The sequence below is a fragment of the Macaca nemestrina genome, chromosome 7 (assembly GCF_043159975.1).
Source record: "Macaca nemestrina isolate mMacNem1 chromosome 7, mMacNem.hap1, whole genome shotgun sequence".
Taxonomy (NCBI): Eukaryota; Metazoa; Chordata; class Mammalia; order Primates; family Cercopithecidae; genus Macaca; species Macaca nemestrina.
This window is the reverse complement of record NC_092131.1, coordinates 148,724,714-148,752,056: the sequence shown is the minus strand read 5'-3', so window position 1 is coordinate 148,752,056 and position 27,343 is coordinate 148,724,714. Positions and strand designations below refer to the sequence as shown.

General features: G+C 40.1%; 1 protein-coding gene across 5 annotated transcripts in view; it reads right to left on the bottom strand.

Annotated features, from left to right (window-relative positions):
* Positions 1-12,391: 12,391 nt before the first annotated feature.
* Positions 12,392-27,343, bottom strand: part of LOC105490044 (WD repeat domain 72) — a 294,422-nt gene continuing 279,470 nt past the window's right edge. For 3 of the 5 annotated variants that reach the window (XM_071066821.1, XM_071066825.1, XM_011755286.2), the window contains one exon: positions 12,392-17,108. The gene's annotated coding sequence lies outside the window, so the exon portion shown is untranslated. The remainder of the gene's footprint in view (positions 17,109-27,343) is intronic. The other 2 variants (XM_071066822.1, XM_071066824.1) reach the window with 2 other exon arrangements.

Genomic DNA, 27,343 nt, shown 5'->3' with positions numbered 1-27,343 from the left:
ATGGATGTGGACTAATGTGGTAGCAGGCAAAACAACGAGAAAGTAATGTACTTGCAAGAACTTCTCAAGGAATAAATATGGGATTTAATGGCTGGCAAGATGTAAGGGATGATTCAAAGATACACTGCCATTAGCCTAAGCAGGCTCCAGATAACTTCTGACTCCATTCTTTGTTCCTGCCTTATCCTTTCCCCAACTAGCCAAAGTGTTTTAACTGCTCTTATTTTTGTTCTCAAGGCCACCGTAGCTATAGACTAAATAAAGATTTGTTAAAAGAATGAATAAATGAGACGAATGAATCCCATTTTTACTTTTTTTTTTTTTTTTTCTTTTGAGACGGAGTCTCACGCTGTTGCCCAGGCTGGAGTGCGGTGGCGCGATCTCGGCTCACTGCAAGCTCCACCTCCTGGGTTCACGCCATTCTCCTGCCTCAGCCTCCCGAGTAGCTGGGACTACAGGCGCCCACCACCGCGCCCAGCTAATTTTTTGTATTTTTAGTAGAGACGGGGTTTCACCGTGGTCTCGATCTCCTGACCTTGTGATCCACCCGCCTCGGCCTCCCAAAGTGCTGGGATTACGGGCGTGAGCCACCGCGCCCGGCCCATTTTTACTCTTTTCTAAGGAGACTGATGTGACCTCCCAGTGGCTACTAGCAGCTTGAATCTTCATTGTCTCAGTTCCCTCCTGATAACTTCTGAAGGCCATTGTTGTTAACTGATTGGTAGTGAGAATCTAAAATCTACATGACGCTTTCATCCAATCTGCATCAGAACTCTGCTGGAAGCACAATTATTCCAGGATGTGGTCAATTCTGCTGCCACTTCCAGCTCTACTCTCTCCTCTACTAGGACATTTTGTGGCCCTTGTGGTAGGCAGACTAATGACCCCCAAAATATATTCATATCCTCATCCCATAGCCTGTGAATGTGCTAGGTTACATGGCAAAAGAACTTCACAGATGTAAGTTAAAGGTGTTGAGATGGGAGAATGTCCCAGATTAACCAGGTGGGGCCAATGTAGTAAGCACAGGTGTCTTTATAAAGGAAAGTGGGAGGCAAGAAGGTCAGAGAAGGAGATGTGATGATGGAAGCGGAATTTGGAGGGATCCATTGCCAGAAGGGGGCTACAAATCCCAAAATGAGGGCAGCCTGTAGAATCTGGAAAAGGCATGAAGCTGACTGTCCCCTAGAGCTTCCAGGAGGAAGATGTAGTCCTCTCGGCACATTGATGTTAGCCTCCTAAGTCCCGGTTTTGGACTTCTAACCTCTAGAACTGTAAGATAATAAATTTGTGTTGTTTTAAGCCTGTAAGTTTGTGGTGATTTGTTACAGCAGCTATATGAATCAGAAAATCCCCTAAATCAACCATTTCTCACCCCTTATTACCTAAAATTCACTTTCTGTTCATCAGTCTCCCCCTAGACTCTCACTGCTGGGCTGCTCTGTGCTCCCTCTGTTGCCCTAAACTCCTACTGATCCTCTTCTCTCCAAAACTTCCCACTGAGTGTTCTAGGCTTTCTCTTAAGTTGCACACAAACTCCCCTGTGTTCTCAAACTCTCCACCAAATGCTTCTCCTAAGTGCTGGCTTTAGCTGTAATATGCTCGTTCCTGAGAACACCTTGAATATCCTTGAAAGTCCCTCAAGAAGATGCCTTTATTTTTCTTACATCCCAAGTATCTGCCTCACAAAAATGTACTGCTTCCAAAACATCACACTTCTCCCCTTGTGGCTCCTTATAGACCACTCATGATATTTGGCCATATCACTCTTGATTTCTTGTCACTCTCATAGCCTCATGGTAACTCCCCTCTTATTTATTGAGGATTTTAAACCTGGATCACTTAACTGGATCACTGTGCCAAGCTCTGCTGTCATTTTGGGAGATTTGAGAATTCTTAAGAATGTTTTGTCCTAGTCATTGCATTTCTTGATCTCTTACACTGCAGTAGCCTTTGCCTCCTCTCCACTCCAGCCATTAATTCCCAAGGGCACACTCAGGGCTATTTTATCACTTAGAATTTCTCTACCTCTGAAAAATCCTACATTCAAATATTCTAGAAACGATTGGGTTAAAACATTAAAGACAAAAAAGTTAAAGACAAAAATAACCAGATTGCATTCTCTAACTTCACCACATCCCATCCCAAAGGAAACACCTGTTCTTCCTCTCCTGATGCCTAGCTCAGTAAATGACAGTACCATCCAAAAATGTGCCCAAGGCAGAGACCTGGACACTGTCTTTAACCCTTACCTCTGCCTCTCAATTTATCACCCAAACAATTGCTATGTGTTCTTGAGTTTACCTTCTAACTATCTGTAAAATCTGTCCATTTCTCTCCAGTCCCACCATTCCCAGATTAAATGATCTTTCCTCTGGATTACTGATGATCTCTAATTGTTCTTTCTCTAGTGAGTCCTCTCATACCCACCAAACCCAATTCTTATCAGGTTTAGGTTGATCATTGGAAAGACATGGTGATTGTGTTGCTTCTCTGCTTAAAATCCTTCAAGAGTTTGTAACTAAGTTCCTATCGACATATCCTTAATGACTGGCTGCTGCTTCCCCAGTAAGCTTCACCTGGCATACCTGCCATATGCTATCCCTTTTCCTTCACCACTCAAAACACAGAGCAGCCAAGGGAGTAGGAGTTTCAAGAGCACCACCTTCTACTGGTTATTGAAGGCATTATATATTCATCCTCAAGTGGAAGCTGAAGCTGAATAGATGTGCATGATACTCTGAATGATTTTGAGATGTGGTCGCCCATGCAAATCACATACTCACTGAACCAAATTCAGGACATTGCAGCAATCCTGAAAAATCCATTTGACTCCCCAAATTACAGTTTAGTTGCAAATCTTTCTGTCCTGAAGACATAGCCACGCTCTGCAATTTCTCAGATGCTGACCCTTAAGAAGTGCAATTCACACAAGGAGGCTGATTCTATAACAGCGAAGAGCAGCACTGTTCCTCTAAGGATGGGTCTTTTCAGTGTGGCGTGGGGAATTTCCTGAACAAAAACCCACATCTTCCTTGATATTCCAACATGCACTAATCCACTGTGTTTGCCAGAATAAATTGCAAAGGGATTCAGTCACGTTCCAGGTTCAGCCTAGGCACACTCAGTATCCAACATAGGCTGGAGATGAAATAAGGAAACTCTTTTGGGTGTAGCTGTAAGGTCAACAAATTGGAAAAAGCCACAATTCACCCTTGGGAAGGATTAGATACGCTGACATCCTCCAAATTGATTTACCTAGATCAGACCACATGTTAATGAGGCAGGCAAGTTACTCTAATTCATCGTTACTATTCTAAATGCAGGGACCTTTTCATATTGAAGAGGCGGGGCAATGGATTCAAATGAGCATCAGTCACTTACAGCTTGTCACTCACCCTTGCTAGGCCAAAGCCATTTATAATTGCTGTCATCTAAACTGCACTGAAAAGAACTGGACATTCAAAGAGCACAGCTCCCAAGAAACAAAGTGAGTTTTCTTCCCCTATTACCTGCACTGCATCATAAATGCTCTGAGCTGGCAAAATGTGAGCACTTAGATTTCTTCTGGGCACAGACATTTTTCTAAGTGCTTTAAAAATTTCTATTATTTGAAGGGTCTCCTTGAAAATGCCTCACTTTTCAAGACTGACTCTTCAGTGACATTGAAACATTATTTGTACCACAGATATAAAAGCTACATTTCAACTTCATCCAAATTGTGAGTTGGAAAGGCAAGATATTTTTTGATGACGTTACACCTACCAATAAACTTTATTCATGTCAGAAGGTAAAGTTCATGCCTATATAGAAAGTGAAATGTATTGGTGTGTTTATGTGATGACTCATCCACACAAAGTGATGTGGCATAATCATCTAATAAGCTATTTCTGTAGGTAAAGGAGAAGGTAAGTTAATGACCAGATAGTAAATACTTTAGGCTTTGTGGGTCATATGGCCTGTTGCAGCTACTCAAATCTGCCATTATTGTATCAAAGCAGCCATAGGCAATATGTAAATGAATGTGTGCAACCGTATTCCAATCAATTTTTGCTATGGACTGCACTGCAATTTGATTTTCATATAATTTTTACATGTCACAAAACAGTATTATTCTTTTGATTTTTTTCTCTGTGATTTAAAAATGTAAAAAACATTTTTCACTGGCAGGGTCATAGTGAAACAGGTGGCAGCTGGATTTGGCCCATTGCCCACAGTTTACTGACTCCTGTTTTAACCTGTACTTTTGAAAATAAGACATATAACCTCTTTGCTTACATTTCGTTTTCGAGTACTTTATCAACAAGAACTCATGAAGATCAGTGGAAGCATGAAAATCCAAAAAACAACTGCTGCAGTGTGTAAATACTAGTAATTTCAGATTTTACTTTGGTAGAGTTAGAAGGAGAATATTCAAGAAGAAAAAAAAAGCAAGAAGCATCCAGACTATTTTCCTTAGATTGCTGTGTTTTTTCTTGTAATTTCAGTACTCATTGAGTTAAATTTTTCCCAGGGGAATGTACTTCCAAATTTCTAATGGATTGTAACTTTTCTTTTCTAACAAACGAATATTCATTATTCATATTCATAAATAATCCTAATAAAATTACTTTTTCTGATTACAAAAGTTGCATTTGTTTATTTTAGACTACATGAAAAATGTATAAGATCGCAGATTACTTTTAGCTCAGGGAAAATTACTACTTAAAAGCAAGAAATCGTTTTATCTTCTCTCATGCATCCGTAACTGCAACTGCAGTCATGATATAAAAATATTTCCACTGGTGAATCAGATGTTGAATAAAACACTCGGCTATTTGGCTAGAAAACTGGGTTTAACCTTGCGTGTGGATTCAGGGTGAAGCAAAGGTCTCTAATTCTAAATATTTGTTGGTAAACGTTGCTTCATCAGCTATTTGGAAATCAGTTTCCATCAGATTGGGTAAAGCCTGCTAACCAAACAAAGCAGCAATTAGGCCTCAGAAGACAGCCTCTGTTTTTATTCTTCTTGTACTCATACAAAGTCTGTTTGTCCCTTGCCTCAATCCTCCTACCTCCTTCTTTGGTATGAAATGTCTTTGGCTTGCAAAGCAACATCTGTGAGGTTATCAATGCATTCTGTGGCAGGCTCACTATGTACTGAAGGCCTGCACAGGTGTTCATTCTTTGAGAAGGCTCAATCCATGTGACTGTGGCTTTTTTTTAGTGCTCTTGTTGTTGGCAGGTAAGCCAAAGCAGCAGCCTATAGCTTCCCTTTAATGGGAATATGAACACTGAGAGTGAAGCTGCGGACTTACAGAGCTTTCTTAAAGCAAATTCAACTCTTTAAAGAAAAATAACAACAATTCTTTGCCTTCAAACCTCTCTCCTCTGCCCCCAACCCACACCCCCAAATCAGACAGGCCAGATGTTTGTGAAAACTGCCGTTTCCACAATTCAAAAGTACAGCATTTACCATAGCTTTTATCAAAGATTTCAATTCCCCTCATCTTAAGGAAAATGACCCTTTTATTTTGTTGTGGACATAAAATTATGGCCCTGGGAAAATTGGAAGCATTTCTGTTGAGGGAAATCAATTTTCTCACTGCCATATATGATCAACATGTCACAGCCATCACCCAGATAATAATAGTAAAGTACAAGTAAAATGGCTGGTAATACTGGCTTTAAAGGTAGAAAAAGATAGAAGGAAGATAACACCCCCTCATCCCCACCCCCCTTTAAAGCATGTTTGCAAAAAGAAGAAAAGAAAAGAAAGATCTCTAAGGGTTATTTTCGCTCTTTAATTTTCCTCCTTCCACCTCACTTTCTTCCCTTTGCTCGTGCTTTCTAGAGTGTAAGTATTTTATTTTCTTGTGGGGACTAATCGGCCAAAGCATTAATGAAACTGTAGAGATATGCATTCTTCCTGGAAAAGAGTAAGCACTTTATGTGTAAACCACTCTGGCTCCTTTTCAATCACCCTGTTAATGGGTGGCTAATTGTCAAAAGATGTGACCAGACTGAGATGACCCTAGAGTGTGTTTAGGTGGGAGGCAACAGGGAAAGTACAGAAGCAGCTTCTTAATTTGGATCCTGCAAACAAAAGGAAACATCAGATCTGACCTCGCTGCTGGAGTGTTAATGGCTTTCTCCCCGTCTCCCCGCTGCCACTTAGCATCTTTTGTGCCCCACCCTGGGAAGCTTCCCGGCAGAAGTGTGCATTAGCAGAACTCTACAGTTACAAAATGCTGCTTACTACAGACAAGGGAAAAAAAACCTTCACAGTGATTAAATGTTTTTTGGACAAACACATCCATAGCCATAAAAGTGCCATTTTTATTTCAGGCAGGCCTCTCAGTCATGTCCCTGCTGGGGCCAACAGCACAGTGGTGTACCTACAGTGTCATTGGAGCCCTTCAAAGAAGATCTAAGTACTGTCTTTCTCTTTGTAGGAAAGTTGGCCCCCACATGTAAATGTGGGAAACCAAAATGGCATTCATTTAGGCCAAGGTCATTACTGAGGAAACAGCAGACAGAATCTTGGCAAAATATCAAATATTTTCAATAATTCAACCATTTGCAAAAGAATGCTGCTTGTTTCGGAATACAAATGAGAACGAGCAGTAGAAAAAAGAAATTCAAGCTAGGGACCAAAGAAACCTAAGCTAAGGACTCTCACAGATATGATAAATGTGGCATGCACAAAGATGTTCATAGAAGTATTATTAAGAATTGGAAAGAACCTACTCTCTAGCAATAATTAATTTAAAAAGATAAACTGTGGCATATACATATTATGAAGCTACTAAAGACAATCGTTTTAGAAAAGAGAAATAACACCAAAGATATAGACAAACACTTTGTGGATTTAAGTAAAATAATAATAATAAAGTTATAGCTATGGAAAAATGCATCCTCAGCAAAATACACCAAAAACAAATACACCAGAATGTTATGGTTGTGTTAGGACAGCAGTATTACGAGTGAAGTATGTTTTTTTCTTTTATTCTAATTGGTAGAGAATTGGATGCTGTATTGATTTAGAAACGAACAAACAAAAGAAACAAACAAAAAGTAGGCAGAAATAAGCCCTAAGAAGCCCTTTTTGGTGTGTGAGAACATCATTCAAAAAGAAGTTGTACAACTTTTTCCCAGAGTTTTATTAGAACTTAACATCACAGTTCTCCAATATTTACATGGTAAATTGAGACTAAAAAGGCCCAGTGGGCTCTTTCTAGCCCAAAGGAGGTACTCTGCTCCCAACAGCAATGTCCCAGCACCTTTTCCCACTCACCTTCAAAATATCGTGTGCCTGTGTGCTGCAATTTCCACAGAGAACGTGACATAAAATTTGGAGACTCTAGACAATGCCTGATGCTCAATGACATCAAAAACATCTGGACTCAAAGAGAAAAAAGAGTTGATTTTTCGCCCTTTATTTTATAACCTTTCTTTCCCACCTCAAAAACCTACTTTCTCTTGTACACTGGATATATGCATAGTTCATCTGAAGGTTTACTCCTAGTTAGTTTTCTCTTTTTTTGAAGACCAAGAGTTGTCCAAGGTATCCATATCCCAGCTCATAGTCCCAAACTGAAAGGTTATATCAGGTCAGGATGTAAGTCCCACATCAGGAAAAGGCCACATCTGAATTGAGGAGACCTGGGTGGCTGTTGGCCCACTTAGCACTGTGGCTGGAGAGGCTCTCAACCCTCTAGACAGCGGCATGGACCATGTGTTGGAAATGATCAAACTCAGTGGCTTATTGGAGTGGAATGGTAGGAAGAGAGGTGTTCAAAGAACACTTCCTATCAGTTAGTAAAAGCACATCAATAAAAATAAATCAATGCCCACTTGTTTTCTAGGAATCTGCTTCATATTCAGCAAAGACTCCCATTATGCTGCATTTCTGATAGACTAGCACAGAAAAGATGTGGTTTCAGCTAGAATAAAGTATCTTGAATAAAAGCATTACTCTGTCATCAGAATCTTCCACTGTGGACTAAAATGTGAAGCAAAGATAATCTCAGATACAAAATTTTAAAATGAGTAATGAGTAAGAGATGACACACAATAGATATTTGTAAAACAAATGAGTGATACACAGGAATGTAAAAAATTTTGGAATAAAAGAAATAATTAGAAGCAAAAAGTTTAGTTAGAATGTGGCTTTTGAAAGAAGGGGAAAACATTCCTTAATAAATGCCATAGATAAAAATGTGCTGTGGTTTATTGAGAAGTGGATTGTGAACAAATGACAGTGGGTTGGAGAACTTGAGTTTGATTCTTCACTTATTAATTGACCTGTGTTGCTCTGAGTAACTTTTCCCCTCCTAGAGCCTTGGCTTTAACAACAGGAAAATCAAATAATTGAACCAGATCAGACACACGTCCCATCTCTCATTTCTGCCGCTCTTGTAACAGACATTGCTCATCAATGGTGACCCTTACCTGCGGAGCCTGGCTGAGGGCTCAGAATCCTTCATTTGACAGTGTTCCTGGCAGCCATTATTAAATGATAAGTTTAGATGTAACGGATAAAACTTTTCCATTACAGTCCAAAATGAATTCCTAGGTTTGTGACCCACCATGACCCTAGAAGCTCTTTTCCAACCCTCCATAGAACAAAATTAATATGTTTTCCATTAGCTTTGTGAACACCCAGCTCCAATGACACTCCATAGGCTCCAGATCAACTTTCCTCAAAATGTACATCCAAGAAGTTCCGTGTTTCAAGAGTTACTGTGCTGAAAGTACCAGCTTATTCCAAATGCTGCTTCCTTTTTTAGTAGTCAATTTGTACAGATGGCAGATAGCAAATGTTTCTTTGGCTGGCATGAGACACCTGGCAATCTCCACCACAACCATCTATAAATCACAGTAAGAGGGCATGCATTATCAATTCTTTATTAATTTAATTAATTCATAATTTATAATTTTAGTAGTTGTCATACAATTATATATGTAATTTTATTTTCCTCCCAAATCCATAATAAAATAGAACAATACTGACCTCTTCCATAGATCCAACTGGCCTATGTTCCAGAATCCAGTTGAACCGCTGCATTCTATGATCAAACTATGAAAACACATGCCACACCCCTTCTCCAAAACCTGCAGTAGCTCCACTGTCTCATTGGCCCCAGACTCATTGCCTTGTGCTTTATGATCCATTATTAGTTGGATTTGTCACATGTTCTCATGTCTCTTTATTTATATGAACATTGTTACTCCAGTGGAGAGACCTGTTTGCTGTCTTTTCGTCCCAGGTCCAGGATGAGGTTAAGGCAAGTGAGAACACAAGGGTGCAAGTCAAAAGAGGCATACTCCAGAGCCCTTCATTGTGTGTCTCCTTAAATGCTATACCATATGTGGCTCACTTGCCCTGTTCTAGCTTTGGCCTTTATACCATAAACTAAACGCAACAAAAAATTATTTGTATGTATGATCTAATTGTATCCTCTCAGCCCTTAGAAAGGCCAATGTTATTATTTTTCCCATTTTACAGAATGAGAAATTCTAAAAATCTTGAGAAAAATTAAAAAGTTAGGGAGCATCAGAGTTAGAACTGAATATCAATTCTTCTAAACCTGAGCAGAATTTCCAATCCATGAGTCTATGACCCTATTTTATGTGCTCTGTGGCAAGGCATGCCTTTTTCTTCCTCCAAAATCCACATTTTAACTAAACTTTTCAGTCCTAATTATTTGATTTATTCCATTTTCCCCATATCCATGTATTACTCCTCATTTGTTTTATAAATGTTTATTACGCGTTACCTCTTACTTTTTCTTTTTTTGGGGGGGTTCCATTTCTTAACAGATGGGATACACCTTGAGGTGAGATACACAATAAAAGAAATTTTATGTTGTTGTAAAGCCTGAACTTGTCAGTGAACTTTATGAAGGATCAGGAGGTTTGCATTGTAACCAACTTTTATAGATGAGGAAATGTAATGACAAGGAATAATGATGACAGCTGCATTTACTAGGGACCTCAATGTTATCAGAACCATGCTCAGCAGGTAGCATGCAACATCTCCATAAATTTCATAACAACCCAATGAGGAAGTCATTATTATTCACACATTAAATATGAGAAAACTGAAGTTTTAGGAAATGCAGAAAATTGCATAAGGTAATTGCAGCACTTGTAAATGTCAGGGCCAGAAATCAAATTAAGGTCTGACCCAAAAACCCATGCCTTTGAGTGATTAGCCCAGAGGTGTAGAACCGGTGGGGGGTCAAGTTGGAACGTGGGCCTGATAATTCTAATTTCAATCTAGTTCCCTTTTTTCTGTCCTGGTATACTCCCACTTTCACAAAATAGTGAGCCATTTAATAAGTGGTTTTAAGTGAAGTGAAATTATGCTAAGAATAATTGTAGTCCATGTCTGCTTTAGCCATTTAGATGTCTCCTTACTTGGAATTAGAGCCTAAGTAGAAATATTACCAATGTCCAAACCTGCTGCTTGCTAATAGAATAGATATGGTGTCTTTAGAGCATGCAAATATAAAGAAGGCTTAGTAGAATGTGGTATTCATGTGTGTGCCTTGCATATTGAGAAGCATAACAAGGCTTGTGATAATTAAGTACTGATGCATCCCCACGGGTCAAAGGGCAGTGGGTTTTGGGAGCAGTCTAGCACAGGGATGGCGAACAAGCAGCATGGCTAATTTATCCCAGGCTTCTTTCCCATGGAGCTCTGCAGTGGCTTCTGATCTATTTCAGCACAGAACTCCAGGCAGCCACTGCCCACTGATGAGTGTTGACTCTAGAGAAGAAAGCTATTCAGGATCCTCAGTAGAGTGAGAAGTGCATAGGTTATGGAGTCGAAGAGACTTTAGTTCCCAATCCTGCTGGTTCCACTTATTAGCTGAGCAGCCCTAGGCAAGTTACTTAACCTTACAGATCTTCTGTTCAGTTGTATTATTATCATCCAGAAAATAATAATGTAGAAGATGCCAGTGTCCCCCACCTTTTTTTTTTTTTGAGTCCTGAATTTAATCAGAATAATCCTGACATTTCACAGATTTTTTTTCTCTTTTAAAATATGTCACGCCATGAGTTCATGGGATTTGGAGTCAGCCATACAGACCTAGGTTTGAGCTGCAATTCTGTCACTTAACTTTGTAACCAAGAGTAAATTGCTTAACTGCTTGGTTCAGTCTCCTTATCTATGAAAAGAGAACAACATTACCTCTACCACAGAGTTATTGTAAAATTGAAAAAAAAAGCACATGACAAAGTACATAAGCTGTCATTTACTTGATAAATATTGTAATCATTCCTGCAAGGCAGGTCTCTAAGAGGCACCTATGTCCATTCCATTGAAAGCAGACATTTGGCCATGACACTGCACTTTGAGCTTGTCCTGTTTAGCACAACCATTGTGCTAGCCGCTGTTTACTTAACTGATGAAGTTACCTGGTTTTTGTCCTTGACTACTTGCTAGCCCTTGTGCAATGGTTCCTGATCGGAGGCTGGATTCCTGCAGATCATGTAACCTGGTCACAGCAGAAGTGGTTTGTTCTCTCTGTCTCCCTTTTATGCCCAGTGTTACAAACTGTCAAGTAGAAAGAAACTGAAGGGACTCGGGGGTCAGAGTTGGGGACTATCAGGACTCCTGTACTACCTGATCTTTTGCATCTTATTCAATAATTATTGATTACCTACCATAGGCCAGCTTCCTAGGGCATAAACATGACATGACTCCTGCCTCAGGGAGCTCAGAGCCCGGTGCTGCCATGAGAACAAGTTTTCACTTATAAGAACAATGACTCAAAACCTAAGTTGGATATGCTAGAGATTCCTTGAAGAAATATATGTAGGTGTGTACATGCCAAGTTCAAGGAAAATACAAAGTATTTTCTCAAAAGATGCCTTTGAACTTGAAAGAAAGAGAATGCATCTTTTTAAAAAGTAAAGTAAGACTAAACAAGAATATATGCAGACTTGTGAAATGTGTGTGCACAACTTTTATTAAATGTATACGAAAATTGAAAGTGAAAATGTTTTCAAATATATATGTATATATAAATAAATAAAATAGAGTTTAAGGAATTTTCACAAACCAGACACATGTAATCAGTACATGGATTAAGAAACAAAACATGCCGGGCGCGGTGGCTCAAGCCTGTAATCCCAGCACTTTCGGAGGCCGAGGTGGGCGGATCACGAGGTCAGGAGATCGAGACCATCCTGGCTAACACGGTGAAACCCCGTCTCTACTAAAAAAATACAAAAAACTAGTCGGGCGAGGTGGCGGGCACCTGTAGTCCCAGCTACTCGGGAGGCTGAGGCAGGAGAATGGTGTAAACCCGGGAGGCGGAGCTTGCAGTGAGCCGAGATCCGGCCACTGCATTCCAGCCTGGGCAACAGAGCAAGACTCCGTCCCAAAAAGAAAAAAAAAAAAAAACACAAACAAAACATTATGTGTACCTTCCAAATCCCTCCATCACACCCCTTCTAGTCACTGCCCCTTAGGGTAACCAACATCTTGTATTTTATTAGCATAAAATAAATTTATGTTTTGTGTAAACAGCATCATATAGTATGCAGATTTAAAACTATTTTCCTATCAAATTTCAGAGTATTTTTTGATGCTTTGTTCATTAAACTTAAACCAGTGAAGTTTGCTCCACTGTGAAGCATATGCTTGAAGTGAAGGATTCTCAAGCTTGCGTAAAAATCGCTGACTCTTTCTGCACAGGACGATGCCTTTGTACCTGGATGTCCTGATCTTGGAGGTTACATTTCAGAATGTGAACTCATTCATTAGAAAATGCTTTATTTGATTGAAGGCCAGGTACTTGCTTCCCAGCAACACAGCTTAAGTAAATGCCCAACGCAGACAGTCAACATTACTGTCTCAAAAATCTTTCATTCTGACATATTATCACACATTTGTCATTAGGGAACTGCATACTCACATATGTCCATAAATATTTGGTCTTGGTAGACCCAGGTTGACCTGCTTGAGAAACAGCAGGAAAAAAAATCTCTTATCTCTGTCCTTGAACAACGTACAATTAAATGAAGGGAAAGTTTGAATGTGGCCTCTGAGGGACTTTGTTTCCCTGAAAACAAAATCATTTTGCTCTAGTCAATCAATAACTTTACATGGTAAATGTGAGTCTTAGGCTCGGAAAGAGGTTATCGGCCATAACATTTCTTAACACTTTCATAATGTTATCAGGAATTAAAAAGTAACATTTATCAAATATTTACAAGTTGCGTGGGACACAGCACTGTGTAAACGTATGAATCTGATAATATCCAAGCTGCGTTTTAAAACAGATGCAGAAACATCTCAAAAATGTTTGCTTTTCAATGATGCATTCTCCATCATGTAAAAATTTAACTATTGAGATGCTCTAGTGACACGTGGAATGGGTCACACAAGGAGGAATGTATCTCATGTGAAAGGTCAATATCAACACAGATGAAAGAGATTGCATTAGGCAGGTTATGCCACTCAAGGAAGGACACACATTTTCTAAATGAACATTGAAAAAAAAACTATTATATAATGGAAAATGTGAGACAAATATTATTTACTTCAGTTGATTACATATGAAAGCTGTGTACTAAAGCACACACCAAAGCAATAGTCCCTTCTTCTTGCTGTCAACTCCGTTCTTCTTTTGTTGTCAGTGGTGGCACTTCTCCAGATTCTAAAGGGGCAGAAATTCATTTATCTTTCTCCCTCCACAGTCTCCTGGGCACTTTACCTCTGTATAGGGCTTACCCAGTCAACAGCCCCCAGAGCTACCTTCATTATAGCAGATCCTGTATTCTATTAATTAGAGAAGGTCAAAAAAAAGAAAGATGAGGAGGAAGAGGCAGAGAGGGGAAACATAAAGTGATAAGTGACAATCTTAAAGAAGAAAAAAGAAGGGTATTAGCTGAAAAAGGGAGCCACTAAGCCCTAACACCCCAATCTCCACATTTTCCCTTTATCTGGTGAATTTAATGACCCTAACCCTGCAATTTCCACATTTTCCCTTTATCTGGTGAATTAAATGGTCCAAGAGACTGCTGCTCAGTCCTAACCTGGCCTCTGCATGCTCCTGTCTTCCCTGTCCTTCCCTTCTGGGCCACATGTGAGGGCCGGGTCTTAGTCAAAACTGGAAAGTGGCTAGAGTGGTCTGAGAGGCTTAGAACAATGGAATAGCACTTTCCAATCAAGAAAATGTTTTAAAGTAGATTCTGTTGGTAGGGCATTTGTTTATTTGTTTCAAGAGTTGAAAATGTGTATATACATATATACGTATGTACACATGCTTGACAAAATTTTTACTTTCAATTTTCATATACATTTAATAAAGGTTATTGCTAATTTCTTAGCCCTTAAGTCTGAGAACTGTATTTAATTCTACATTGATATAGATGGCTGCTGCCAATTCAAGGCTGCAAGGGTAATTGGTAATAAGGTCCAGATACTCTTACAGAAAGAGAACAGAAAATATTTCCTCTTAAAAGATAATATATAAATATTTTTTATTAACTATGAGAAGAGAAATTGAGGGGTAAAGAGACCCAAACCTTAAATATCATAAGACATACAGGTGTATGTACTTTTATTTTTTAATTTCCGCATTCTGCTGTGTGTTAAATATTGCAAGTTATAAAATGTGTTTGTTTATTTTTATTATGACAATTTAATAAAGACTATCATAAGCTTTTAAAATAAGGCTATACAATATAAGTCAGTTATCACTTTATTAAATTGGAGTATTAATGGATATTCACTCTGTATAAATATGGGTGTGAAAAAGGAGAGTCCTATAACTAATTGGCTCCCTGCCCCAGGCACCCAAACATCTTTCTGCAACTCTGGATTTGTCCCTCCAGGATACTACTGCCAAAATGATCAACACAAGGTCCCAAAATAACAATTTATTCTGCCCAAAGGACATTGTGCCCTCAGTCTCCTGGCCAGATGAATTGGCACAATTACATCCTTCTCTCTTGCTTTCCCCCTCAGGATATCCTAGGTGTCAGAGCTTTACATGTTGTGATGATTCAGAGAAAAAAATCTGCTAAGAGAGAAGGCAGTGCTACAAGCGTCTTCTCAGATTCTCAGGTCCAAACTGATGGAGTGAAACGCAAATCCTCCGTTGGTTTGTTTCCTTCAAAACTTCACTGCCCCTCAGGCACTTCCACAGATCAAGTAGAGGGCTAAATCCTTTCCTGACTCTTGACATAAATATATCGGTGTTAACCAACAGTGACCTCAAATTAGCCAATTTCAAGTCTTCACTTCCACCTGCCCCTTGTTCCCCCAGCAAGAATTAGTGACTTAAAGACCATGGTGCAAATGCCAGTTTAATCTACCGAACTGTATTTCTTTCTCTGAAGCAATCTGCTACAGAGGAAAATAGACATTCATTTCTCCTTCAGGAAATCAAACTGTTCAACATGGTTTCTTGATGATGACTTCTTATTTGTTTTGCCTCTTTTGCCTTAAAACTCTATTCTCCCAGTACTTTCCTTTTCACAGAGCTGTTTTTCAGAAAAGCTCTTTTTATTCATTCTTCTTTCTGACTCAGAGGCACTGAGCTCTGTATGAACAAACATGAACAAACCCTTTCATCAAGAAACCCCACAGCTCACCCTGGGGATGTGCAGGAGCAGGTGTATATCTGCTTCAAAAGCTGTTCTCGATGTAAATAAGCTCAAGGTGGGGCTCTTAGCAAAAGGCTGAGGAGGTGAAAGAGGAGGGTGGCTATTCATGTAGACAGAACTCTGCATCCTGTCCCCTCTAAGGGACAGTGCCCGTGGATGGGTTAGGATGAGAGACTGTAGCTCACACACCAGGCACTTAACCGGGGCTTCTGACCATCAAAAGCTTCGTTCCAGGGAGTTACTCACCACTAGCATTGAACTGCCTTTTAAAAAGATAATGTGGGATAAGGAGTGGAGAGGAAAAAAAGACAGGGAAGATCTTTCCCAATGAAAAGGAAAAGAAGAAGCATTTACACAAGAACTCCTCAGTAGTTCTTTAAGACTAAAATCTTGATCACACATTTTGCAACAAAACATATGTTAAAGAAAATTTAAGGAAGGCCATTCCTTGAACTGAGCTCCTGTAGTAGGCCCCAACAGAACAACCCAAAATGGAGTCACATGTGTGAAAGTTCCACATCACCAAACTGAAAATTTAATTGTTCATTTATAAGATCTGACCTTCCCAGAAATCAGGAGATGATAGCCAAATCCCCAAATAGGCCAGTTTTCCAAAAACGAAAACCAAAAACAACATAGTAGATTCATAGCACCCAATCAAAAGGAGCCCAGTCAACCTGAGCTGGCATGACAAAGAAGCCCCCTCTGCTTTCACCTATACAAGGAAAGTAACCTGAAGCAACCTGAGATCAACTAACCCGCTTTCTGTACTGTGCTGCTTCCTTGCTCCTGACCAAGCTGCCTCACAAAAGCCAACTGTTTTGCCACACCCGATGGAACTCCTGTCTATTGCATACGCCGAGTGATGCCTGGTTCATAAATTGCTAACAAAAGCCAATGTAATCTTTAACAGTCAGTGTGTTGAAATTCCATTCTTAGAAACACAGAAATAGGCCATATCTACTCACTGTCCATTTCATCTGTGAGACACTTGCCATGAGGGACATAGCTTTGCACTGAACTTTAAATATAAATGAGGACTAATTAGTCTGAAGAATCACCTTCATGTTTCCATTTGCTGATTTGTTCAGTCAATATTAATTATTGAGGGCCAACTATACACCAGGTGTGGCAGTAGGTACTGGGAACACAATGGTGAGCCAAACAAGGCGTCTCTATCTCTCCTGGGACATAAGGAAAGACACATTTATCAACTAATCACACAAATAAACATAAAATTACTAAACCCTCCAACAAGAAAGGCATGGGACTAGGCAAATAAAAGTGTTATTTGGCCTAGCCAGGAAGATCAGAGATCAAGAACACTTACCTGAGGAAGTGTTGCTTGAACTTGGATGTAAAGAAGAAACAGTACTTAAAACCAGGTGAAGGAAGAACATTCGAGCAGCAGGAATACAGTGGACAATGGCTCTGCAGGCAGGCATGGTGCATCTAAGGAACCGAAGGTATGGCTGGATTGGAGAGAGCTAGGATGACTGGGAGGTAAGACAAAGCAGAAACAGACCATTAGGGACTGGGTCACGGAAGCCATCATTTAGACATGAGAAGCTGTGGGCTTTGTCCTAAGAGCAATGGAAAACCACTGAAGAGTTTTACACATGAGAATGATGTGATGTGATATATGATATGATATGATATGATATGATATGAAATGATATGATACGATATGATATGATGTGATTTGATCAGGTGGGATTTCTCTGGCTGCAGCATGTTGGTTATGGCAAGAACAGAAGAGTAGGCAAGCTATCAAGAGGCTGAAAGAGACCAGAGGTAGAGGTTATTCCATACATTAATTAAATAAGCTTGATACATATGAGATCCTGGTTTTTGTCTGACACATCACATACTTTTCCTTAGTGGGGCCTATTTACCTTTTCCCACTCGCTTCATAATAGCCCTTTCCCTCCATTTATTTAATAGAGAATTTGATTCTGTCACTTATAAGCCAAAATCACTTAGCCGACCTGTCTGAGAATCTTTATTTGTAAAAGGACTAATTATAATCTCCCAGCTCTCCTCATGGGGTTAGTTATCATGAATATAATCTGAAGTAATAGGTGTGAATGTGCCTTGTACACTAGAATATATGAGATCGATGTAGGTTGGCATTGCTGCAGTGTTTCTAATTATGCATCATGTTCACCTTCTCTGGAAGTTAACAGAGTATTGACATGAATATTTTGGTAGAAAAAATTTCAGATGCCTTAATTAGGATACTCATCAAATCCTTAGCCAAGGCAATAATTAGTGCAGAAATAGAAGAACAAAACAGGCAGAGATAAGAGGGAATTGGTTGACTGTGCAGCCACAGCCTCAGGTCTCCGATACTACGAGAGTGCACTCCAATCCCCTCACCATGGTAAAAAGCCATGTGCATCAGCAGCAGCTAGGACTTGTGCTCTCAGGATGTATCCATTTATGATTGCGAGGAACTATAAAGACTCTAGGAACTCAGAGATGGTGCCATTGTTCCCCTTCACCTTGGGGAACACTGTCAGGGGAAAAGTTTCTAGTCTCTCCGGAAAACCAAACACAGCCACACTTACCCTCCAACTCATTTGTGAAAGTACAATCAGGATTTGATCAAACAAACCTATTTTTATAGGGAAGAGACTGCCTCAGGGATGGAGGGTAGATAGCATCTTCTGACTGGAGAGAGAACATGGAAATACATAAAACTCAAAAAGGACTTTCCATCCAAATTCTGTAGGAGACCAAGTTGCTTCAGGGATCAGAGGCTCTCAGGCACATTTTCTGCCCTGTTACCCCTTCCTTACCAAATCTTGACATAATATCTAATGACTTTGTGGGTGGAAAAGCCCTGCTTATTTTCTAGAGGGGGGATAGGCAGTCAAGAGTTCATTTACCCAGGGGTGTGGGGAGAAAAGAAGGAAGTTTTCAAGAGCATTCTCTTCATCTGTAAGCATTGCTTCCACCACATCGAGAATCAGTCCTGACCTTACATCACTCTAGCAGGTCATCTGGTCATCTCAAATGGTATTGGAAAAGTTCCCTCCAAACTGAAGCAGAGTGAATTCTAATGTGTGATAATTCTGTCTAGATATCGCTATTCCCTCTCAGTCAGGTACTACTCCTTGGAGAAATTGTGAGGAGGTACTCAATGAATCCAAACCACCCCTATAAGATGTTTCAATTTTGGTATGCAGAGGACTGTAAGAGTCTGAGATGGGAAAACCATGAGAATCCTACTTCCTATCTCTCAAGGAACCTTTGGGATTGTGTGTCTTAGTTCTCTCTCTCTCTCTCTCTCTCTCTCTGTGTGTGTGTGTGTGTGCATGTGTATGGTGCACAGTCACCTTTGTTAAGTGATGGCATTTATGAAGGGGAGCTAAGGAATCTTCTAGAAGTACAAGAAATAGCTGGAGCCAAAAAAAAAAAAAAAAAAAAGAAAAAAGAAAATGCAAGACTTGCAACAACAACAACAATAAAAATCCAGCCAGTTGTATGACTGGTACCTACATTCCTGAGCTGGTTGTAGAGGAAAAAGCAGACTGGAAAGGTTGGGCATAGTCAAATTATAGAGGGGTTGGAAAGCCAGTCAGAAATGGTGGGAGGAGGATTTATTCAACCATTGCAGTAACAGAGAGTGTGACTATGTGCTGGATATAGTTTTAGGTGCTTCGGATATATCCAAAATAGATCAACATTTCTCTTATAAAATTTGTGGTCTAGGGATGACAACCCACTATTATCTGCCATTGGTGCTTAATGTTCATGCACTAATTTAATACTTAAAACAACCCCATGAGATAAGCACTATTTTTAGCCTGCTTTGACAAAATAGGAAATTTGAGGCATAGGGAGGGGAAACATATTGCCCAAGGTCACACATCTGGTAAATATCTAGAGTTGCTTTTAATCACTGCATTCCATTAGTTGCAAGAGCTGAAGGATGAAAATTTCAAGGAGTGTGTTTTGGTCAAGGGGAGTTAGTGAGGGGCAATTGTAAGACTGCAGAGAACAGTCATCATAGTCAACTCAGGCTGCCATGACACAATACCGTAGACTGGATGGCTTAAACAGCAAACATTTATTTCTCACAGTTCAAAGTCAGGATGCCAGCATGGTTCAGTCTTGGTGAGGCTGTCTTCCTGGTTTGCAGCCAGCTGCCTTCTTGCTGTGTACTCACATGGCCTTTTTCAGGCACTTCTTATAAGGCCACTAATCCTATTGGGTTAGGACCCCACCCGATGACCTCATTTAACCTTTGTTACCTTCCAATAGCTCTATCTCCAAATATAGTCACATTAGGGGTTAGTTCCAACATATGAATTTTGGAGAGACACAGTTTAGTCCATAGTATCAGGCAATATTAAGATTTTAAAAATTAGTGATTATCCATGCTTGCTACCTTCATGTATTTTTAAATGTAATCCTATCCACAGCCTTAGGAGGTAGACAATAATCTATTTTACAGACTGTAGAACATGAAGTTGCAAGAATTTAAAGAAGACTTTATAGTACTCCTACATATGTTTATGACCCCTGAATTAAAACCTCAGATCCATCTACTCGGTCCTGCACCACACTGACCCACCGCTGTTGTTGCCTCAGCCTTCATACCTGACTGAGTCCTGAAGCCTTAATGACGTTGGAGAAGGGGCCTTTCAGCCTGCAGAGGAATTGGCAGAATTTCTTGGGTGCTAGGAAACAACCCCTACCTGGGGAATATAGTTGTGAGAAGAGATGTGAAGAAGGAAGGTTTTGATGGCGAATATATCCAAGTCGGTTTAAGAAAGATGATTTTTTAAAATTTTCTCTTTAAAGACTTTTTCAAAGGGACCTTCAGGGGGAAAAATGGCAGAGAATTTCCTGGGGTAGACTCACTTAGCCATTTGGGGAAATTAAAATGTGTTGTCAACATGGGGAAATCTGAACCTCCTTTCTTCATAGCTACCATTCATAGGCTCACTTTCTTAAAATGCCTTCATTCTCTCATTCATTTATTCATGGTCTGCTGTGAGCATGGCTCTGTATAGACACAGTGAGTGCTGAGGTGCTGAGGAAAATGTATTTGAAATTGCTGTGACAAGCTTCTGGAAAGTGTCATGAAAAAGGAGTCTGTGGTTAAAATTATGAGAATGCATCAGTTGAATGGTTCATTAATTTAAGTACACTTTCGTTTTTCCACCCCATTGAATTGGTCTTTTAGATAGAGCCACACACAGTTTGAATGTCTAGAAACTTGCCCCTCAGGTGACAAGAGGAAGTGAGCATTAGGGGCGTTCTATCACTCAGATCTTGTGTACAGCAGCTTGGTGGGAAAGGTAAATCAAAGCCAGAGCTACATTCAACAGCTTATATTTGAACAAGTTAATGTGTTTTCTCTTAAACTCATAATAAGTAACATAGAAACACGGGTTTGATAACAGACATTGAGATATCTATGATTAGCAAGCTAATATTTGTCTGCTGAAACTCTAATGGCTCATCTTTGTGTTCCGACACTCTCAAATCCTACACTTAATTGAGTTGTTCCTCTGCACGTGGAGAATCACATACATGATATAATTTAATCTTCATAATGACATACTAAAGTGTGGCTATTTCCATGTTACAAATGAGGAAACTGGTGCTCAGAGAAATGAATGATGAATGGGTTCAGACTCCTGTAAATGTATGGAGGACTATGCCTACATATGTTCATCATCTTCCCAGGACTCAGTGAAGTACCCATTACACTACAGATGCTCAGTATTGTCTGCAAATTTACCAAAAGGTAACAGAGCCAGGTCTCAAACTCAGGTTTTTGGCTCTTTTGGCAGCACTTTCCTTAGCATATCAGGATGACTTATCATTGAGTCATAACAGAGAGTTATTTTCCCCTACTGGACACTAATACTGAAGCATTATATACACCTTTCAAAATATCCATTTGGATTTTTCTTTTTAATAACAGAAGATATATATGTTTACTGCATAAAAATAGGGTGTAAAACAGAACAAGAACAAATACAACAAATGTATTTAAATCATTTGAAATCAGGCCAACCAGAAATTCCTGCCTCTGTTCTGCAACATCCTTTGCTATAATAAAGTTTATATTCTGTTTCCCCAAAAAAGAGGATTCAATTCACCTTCCAATTCACCTTCCTGAGGCTCAATAAATACTCCTTCTTAGAGTCAAAAATAAGACAAGATCTCTCTTTATGATTATCCAACAGGATCCAATAAGGCCATTCTTTGGACTATGAACCATAAATACAGTGCTGGAGAAGGCAAGTCTCCCAATTCAAACATTTTAATCCAAGTGTTATTAGGTAAAAACAAGCATCAAGTTCAGTCTGTAAACAGAAACAAATGTGTCCGTCAACCATGTGTTGTTTAGTGGAAAGAACAAGTTTGTGTGATTTGATTCTAACCAGCAGTGTCCCCTTTTAGTGCCTCAGTTAACTCACTGTAAAAGTGGAGGTGCTCACACAGATGGTGACTAGGGTTCATTCTAGTCTGAGAATGCTATGTCTCAGTCTAAGAAGTTAAAACAGGTAACATGTATAAAAGAGAGAAAGTCACTTGCCAGCTTCCTCCATGACTAGTGAGAATTGGAGGGGTGTGGGCTGGGTGTAGCTAGGTATGTAAACAACCTCCAATCTCATTGCTAGTTGCTTTATAAACACTATACCGGTTGCTTTCCAGATGCCAATCATTGCTGGATAACTAACATTGTCTCACTCCAAAGAAGTCTCCACCAAAATACAAAATCCCTAAGTGCTTCTCTCCTTAAAATCACAACAAGCCCTGCCTTTCTTTGACTGATGGAAAGGAGAGTGTTCTGTTTTCTACTAAAGAACCTCAAGGAAACCAGAGGGTGAATTTCTGGTCATTGAAGATGAGACCCAGAGCTATAATGGTCATTCTATCCCCCCAGGTCCTTGCTGGTGACCTACCTGCAAGAACAGGCCATTTGGTTTTCCAAGGTCTCTTTTCTCCTACAAGATAGGACTTAGACATATTGCATTATAGTTACTTGACCAAAATATATTCTTGTTCTCTGACTTCATTTGACAGAGTGATAGGTAAGAGACATTGGAAACGAAGCTGCCTACTCCGGTAAAATCCATTGAGCACAGTAAAATAGTGGTCTACCACTTCCTTTGTTTTTCCATCAACTCTTGTCTCTCCATGGCTTTCTAAAGTCCCTGTGACATTGTACTTAGCCTAAATGCATCCCATGCCCCTCTTTCCTAATAGCAATGGATGGATTGTTCTTGAGGGTGGAGGGAGTTCTTTGCCAAAGTTATTAACATCACCTTTACTCCACAAGAGCCTTCATTTATTAGTTATTCCTTTATAATTATTTTAAAGAGCTCCGGCTTGATTTTTGTGAGAAAGGTGGGTGAAGATTGGCAAATATTGAGGAGAGAGAAAGAGTAACACGATATTATCTTCTGTAGAGAAATGTGTTTTGGGGGTCAGGAACTGACAGGGGAAAAACACACAGACATTCATGGCAAGAGACTTGATGGAAGCTTAGGGGACTAATCCTGATGCTTACTTTATTTTCTTTTTAATGGGGATGTCAGTTCTGAAGAATAAACAGTCTTTCCTGAATCCAGAGTTATAAGCACTTATTTGTCTAGATAAAGTACAGAAAAGAAATATTGTGTGCTGCGGCCCATAAGTCATCTTCACGGCCTTTCAGGTAAACTACCAAGGATTTTTACTGTTCAACTCAGTGGAACACAAATTGGTAAACTGAGAGCTAACTGATCATGGCCATTGAAGCAGTCCAAAACTGACACCCAAAATTTCATCTTAATCTGAAATGCCAACATCAATTACCTACAAAAGTGCCACAGCAGGGGATACCCACAGAAAGGGCAACATGCATCAGAGGCTTCAAGGAAGGCAACATTCCAGGGACTTATTCGCAATCACTCAAAGGGTTTTCCTTTTTAAAAATTGTACCTGCTATTAAAATTGAAAGCAGCAATTAAGGTAGCTTTACGTTCCAGTGTCCAGAAAAGCTGAAGAATGATATTCAGAACCAAATGTATATATGGACATGAGTGTATATTTTTGAGCTGTTTCATCACCATCATCTGGAAAGCAGAAACACACTTTGGCTAGACTCTTAGATGTTTCTGGACTCTGTTCCCATTAATTTCTTAATGAATGTTTTTTTCTTTTTTAGTGACCATTATGTACCAAGCATTGTGTCCAAAGGCTGAGGCCATAGAGGTGATGCAGACCATCTCTCCCCGCATGGAGTTCATCGTCTAGTGGAAAGATAACATAAATTTAACTATGACACAGTAGACTAAGGGCCATATTGTCAATTGGATTATAATCTCCATGTAACTGAATTCTTGAGTGTGTCATCAACCCTGCTTGCAGAAATGGGAAAAGGTTCTTGAACTCTGTGTCATCACCCAAATTCACTACTTTCTCAAGCTTTTCCTCAGCCCTACAAACCCCTGACAACAGTAGAAATAGAGGCCCGTGTTCCATAGTCTAAGTCTTTAAAAATTAAAAATCAAGCTAACAGACTGAGAAATAAATTATATCTCACCTCCATACATTGACAAATAGAACTTAATCTCCACCTGGAAGGCCAAGTTTGAAACTTTTAGGAGTTCATGTGATGTCATGGGGTGAGCAGGCCCCAGTTCCTGGCTCCTTCCTTACAGCCAATCCATCTTCCAGCCACACTCTGGCTCCATCCTGCATTATGAAGGGTCTCTGTGTTCACAGAACACTGAAAACTGTTCGGTCCTTCAGAGGATGGATGGGAGAAGAGCACATATGGGCACAGGGATCTGGCTCAGAGATGTTTCAGCAGGAAATTCTGGAGCCCTGGTACCTGTAGTGTGCTCTAGAAGGGGTGCGCTGTCTTCAAGTGAGTGCAACTCCATGATCCCACTTACCCATCACTTCATGTGCTGGGGTGTAGGCAGTGAAACACAAGAGCAGAGTCCTCTGCTGTGTGACCCAGGACAGGAGCTTTGCTTGTGCAGGCATGAGAGAGGTACCCACCCTTTCCTTCCTGATCTTGCTTCCTTGAGGAAACTGCTCCCTGCAGCCCTCTCAGGAGGCGCTTGTTTTCTATCTTGCACTTCTTGAGGATGGGCTGAGTGTCTTCCTTGCTCCTCATTGCCACTTCCAGAAAGTCCCCTCCCTTGGCCATCTTCAAAGCTTAAGCCCGGGGTCTGTAATCCCTGCTGGTTCTCTTTGTGACTTCCATCTACAAGCCCATAGTCTACTTACCTTCATTTCTTAAGGACTTTTTAGCATCTGCATCACTGCCACTCCCTTCAACACACAATCTATATGAAATTTTTGGTGATGTCAATTTTCACCTCAGTGTTCCCTCTAAGTTTGTTAACCTCTTGTCTTTCAATAATCTTGTTTTCCACCTTACTTCAGTCACTCATTCTCATGATTACATCCTAGATTTGTTATTTCCAGCAACTACACTCCCTTCATAATGTCAATTTCAAGCAGTTCCCTTACTTTTTCCAAGTAATTCTCTCTAAACTCTCATTCCTGCAGACCTTCAACTACCTCACGACTTCCAATCCATTGATCCCGTCAACCCTACTTTTACCCTGTCCTGCACCGATCTCATCTTGTTACTTCCCTCCTTACCCAACTTAAATTCCATGATCAGTCCTTAATGATGTCTCTTACCGTCACCCCATTTTCCCTTGTTCAACTCTCCCTTTTTCATGCTCCCTTAGAAACCCTAGCTCGGGTTAACTCCAATCTTCTTTTTACTTTGTGGCTGAATGCATAAAATTGAAAGTTTTGTGAAACATTCACACAGCCTGATTTCACTTTCAATTCACAGCTTCTAACTTTATGTAGATGCTTGGTGCTGTCCACCAATTCTTCTACACTTTCCTTATACATTCTTTCTCTCCTACACGACGCTTCATACCTTTTCTTCTTTCTCAAAACTTCCAATCTTTCTTCTCTGCACACTCTTAAGATAACCTGGCTTCCCGTTTTAACTAAGGGGCAGAAAAAACCAGAATAGAGCTTTCACACATTACCCCTCCACATCTATCCATATGCTTGCGTTTGAATCCATATTCTTCATATTCTTGCCTGTTACTCTGTTTAAACTGTCTTTGTTTCTTGTTAAGGCAAAATTCCTCCACTCATGCATGGCATCTTTTCCTCTCTTGCCTATACAAAGACCTCAATCCAACAATTATCCCAAATTCTTCTATTTCATCCAACCTATTGAATAATTCCCATCACCAAATAAACATACCATTTTTCTCGGCTTAAAAACTAAAAAAATTACACTTTCTTGGTTTCTTGCCACAAACTCTCTCCACTGTTACATAGTTTCCCCACTGCCGTTTACTTGAGGCTTTTTTTTTTTTTTTTTTTTTTTTTTTTTTTGAGACGGAGTCTCGCTCTGTCGCCCAGGCTGGAGTGCGGTGGCGCGATCTCGGCTCACTGCAAGCTCCGCCTCCCGGGTTTACGCCATTCTCCTGCCTCAGCCTCCCGAGTAGCTGGGACTACCGGCGCCCGCCACCTCGCCTGGCTAATTTTTTGTATTTTTACCGTGTTAGCCAGGATGGTGTCGATCTCCTGACCTCGTAATCCATCTGCCTCGGCCTCCCAAAGTGCTGGGATTACAGGCGTGAGCCACCGTGCCCGGTCAACTTGATGCCTTTTATTCCTGTCCTCCCATTATTTCTTGCACATGCTCCATTCAAGCTCTGACATAACTGCTTGACTGATACAGAACCACTTATGACCTCTATGTGGCCAAATCCAATGGTTAATTCTCTAACATATTATTGACCTATCAGGGGCTTTCATAGATTTTCTGCAAAGAAGGACACCAATAATCCTTCTAACCCATAATACTTATGCCACTGTTTCCTTCAAAAGGCAAAGCGTATTTCCCTGGTGGAGCTTGCGACATGCTTTGATCAATTAAATACATTGGAAGGGATGCTGTGCCAATTGCAAAACTAGGAATGTATTATCTCAGTCTCTCCCTCTCTTCCTCTCTCTCTTGCTCTCTCACTCTTTCTGTTTTCCCTCTCAACAGATAGATAGATAATTTTTGAAATGCCTGGTCCCTTGCACTTAATACATTGCAGGGTAAGCTCAATAAATAACTACTAATAAATCACAGATGGTAGAAATTTGAGGGGGCCTTGAAGAATGAATTAGAAATCAGGAGGAAAGAAGATGAGAGGAAAGCAAAGGCAGAGAGGCATTAAAATTCATGAAATGTTTGGGATGCCAAGTGGCTCTTTGTATCTCAAATATTAGGATGGGAAGAAAGCAATGATGAAGGTTGGGGCAGATTGTGAACAGTCATGCATTTTGTGTTATCTGTTCAAGTTTAGATGTTATCCTCTGTTGACTACAGAGCTTATGTGAGTATAGCTTCCAGATGGAACTTTTAAGTGCAGATCTTATGTTGTTTCATTGCTCCAGGACTGTCAATGGCTCCTCCCTATTGTCTACCCCTTTTAGTCCTTATCTTTCCTTTCTGACTTTCTTTTTCACATTTTATTTCCAATTCCCAATTTGTCACCTAGCCAGGAGATAGTGTTCACTGGAGCATGTGTTCTTCCCATGCACTCATTATTAGTGCTGTTCTCCCACTTGTAATACCCTTATTGCTCTCATCCCTTTATAAATTCTATGTACTTTTAAGATCTTGCATTGCCCCTTGAGGGTTCAAGAATCATTTTCCAATCATTTTAGCCCA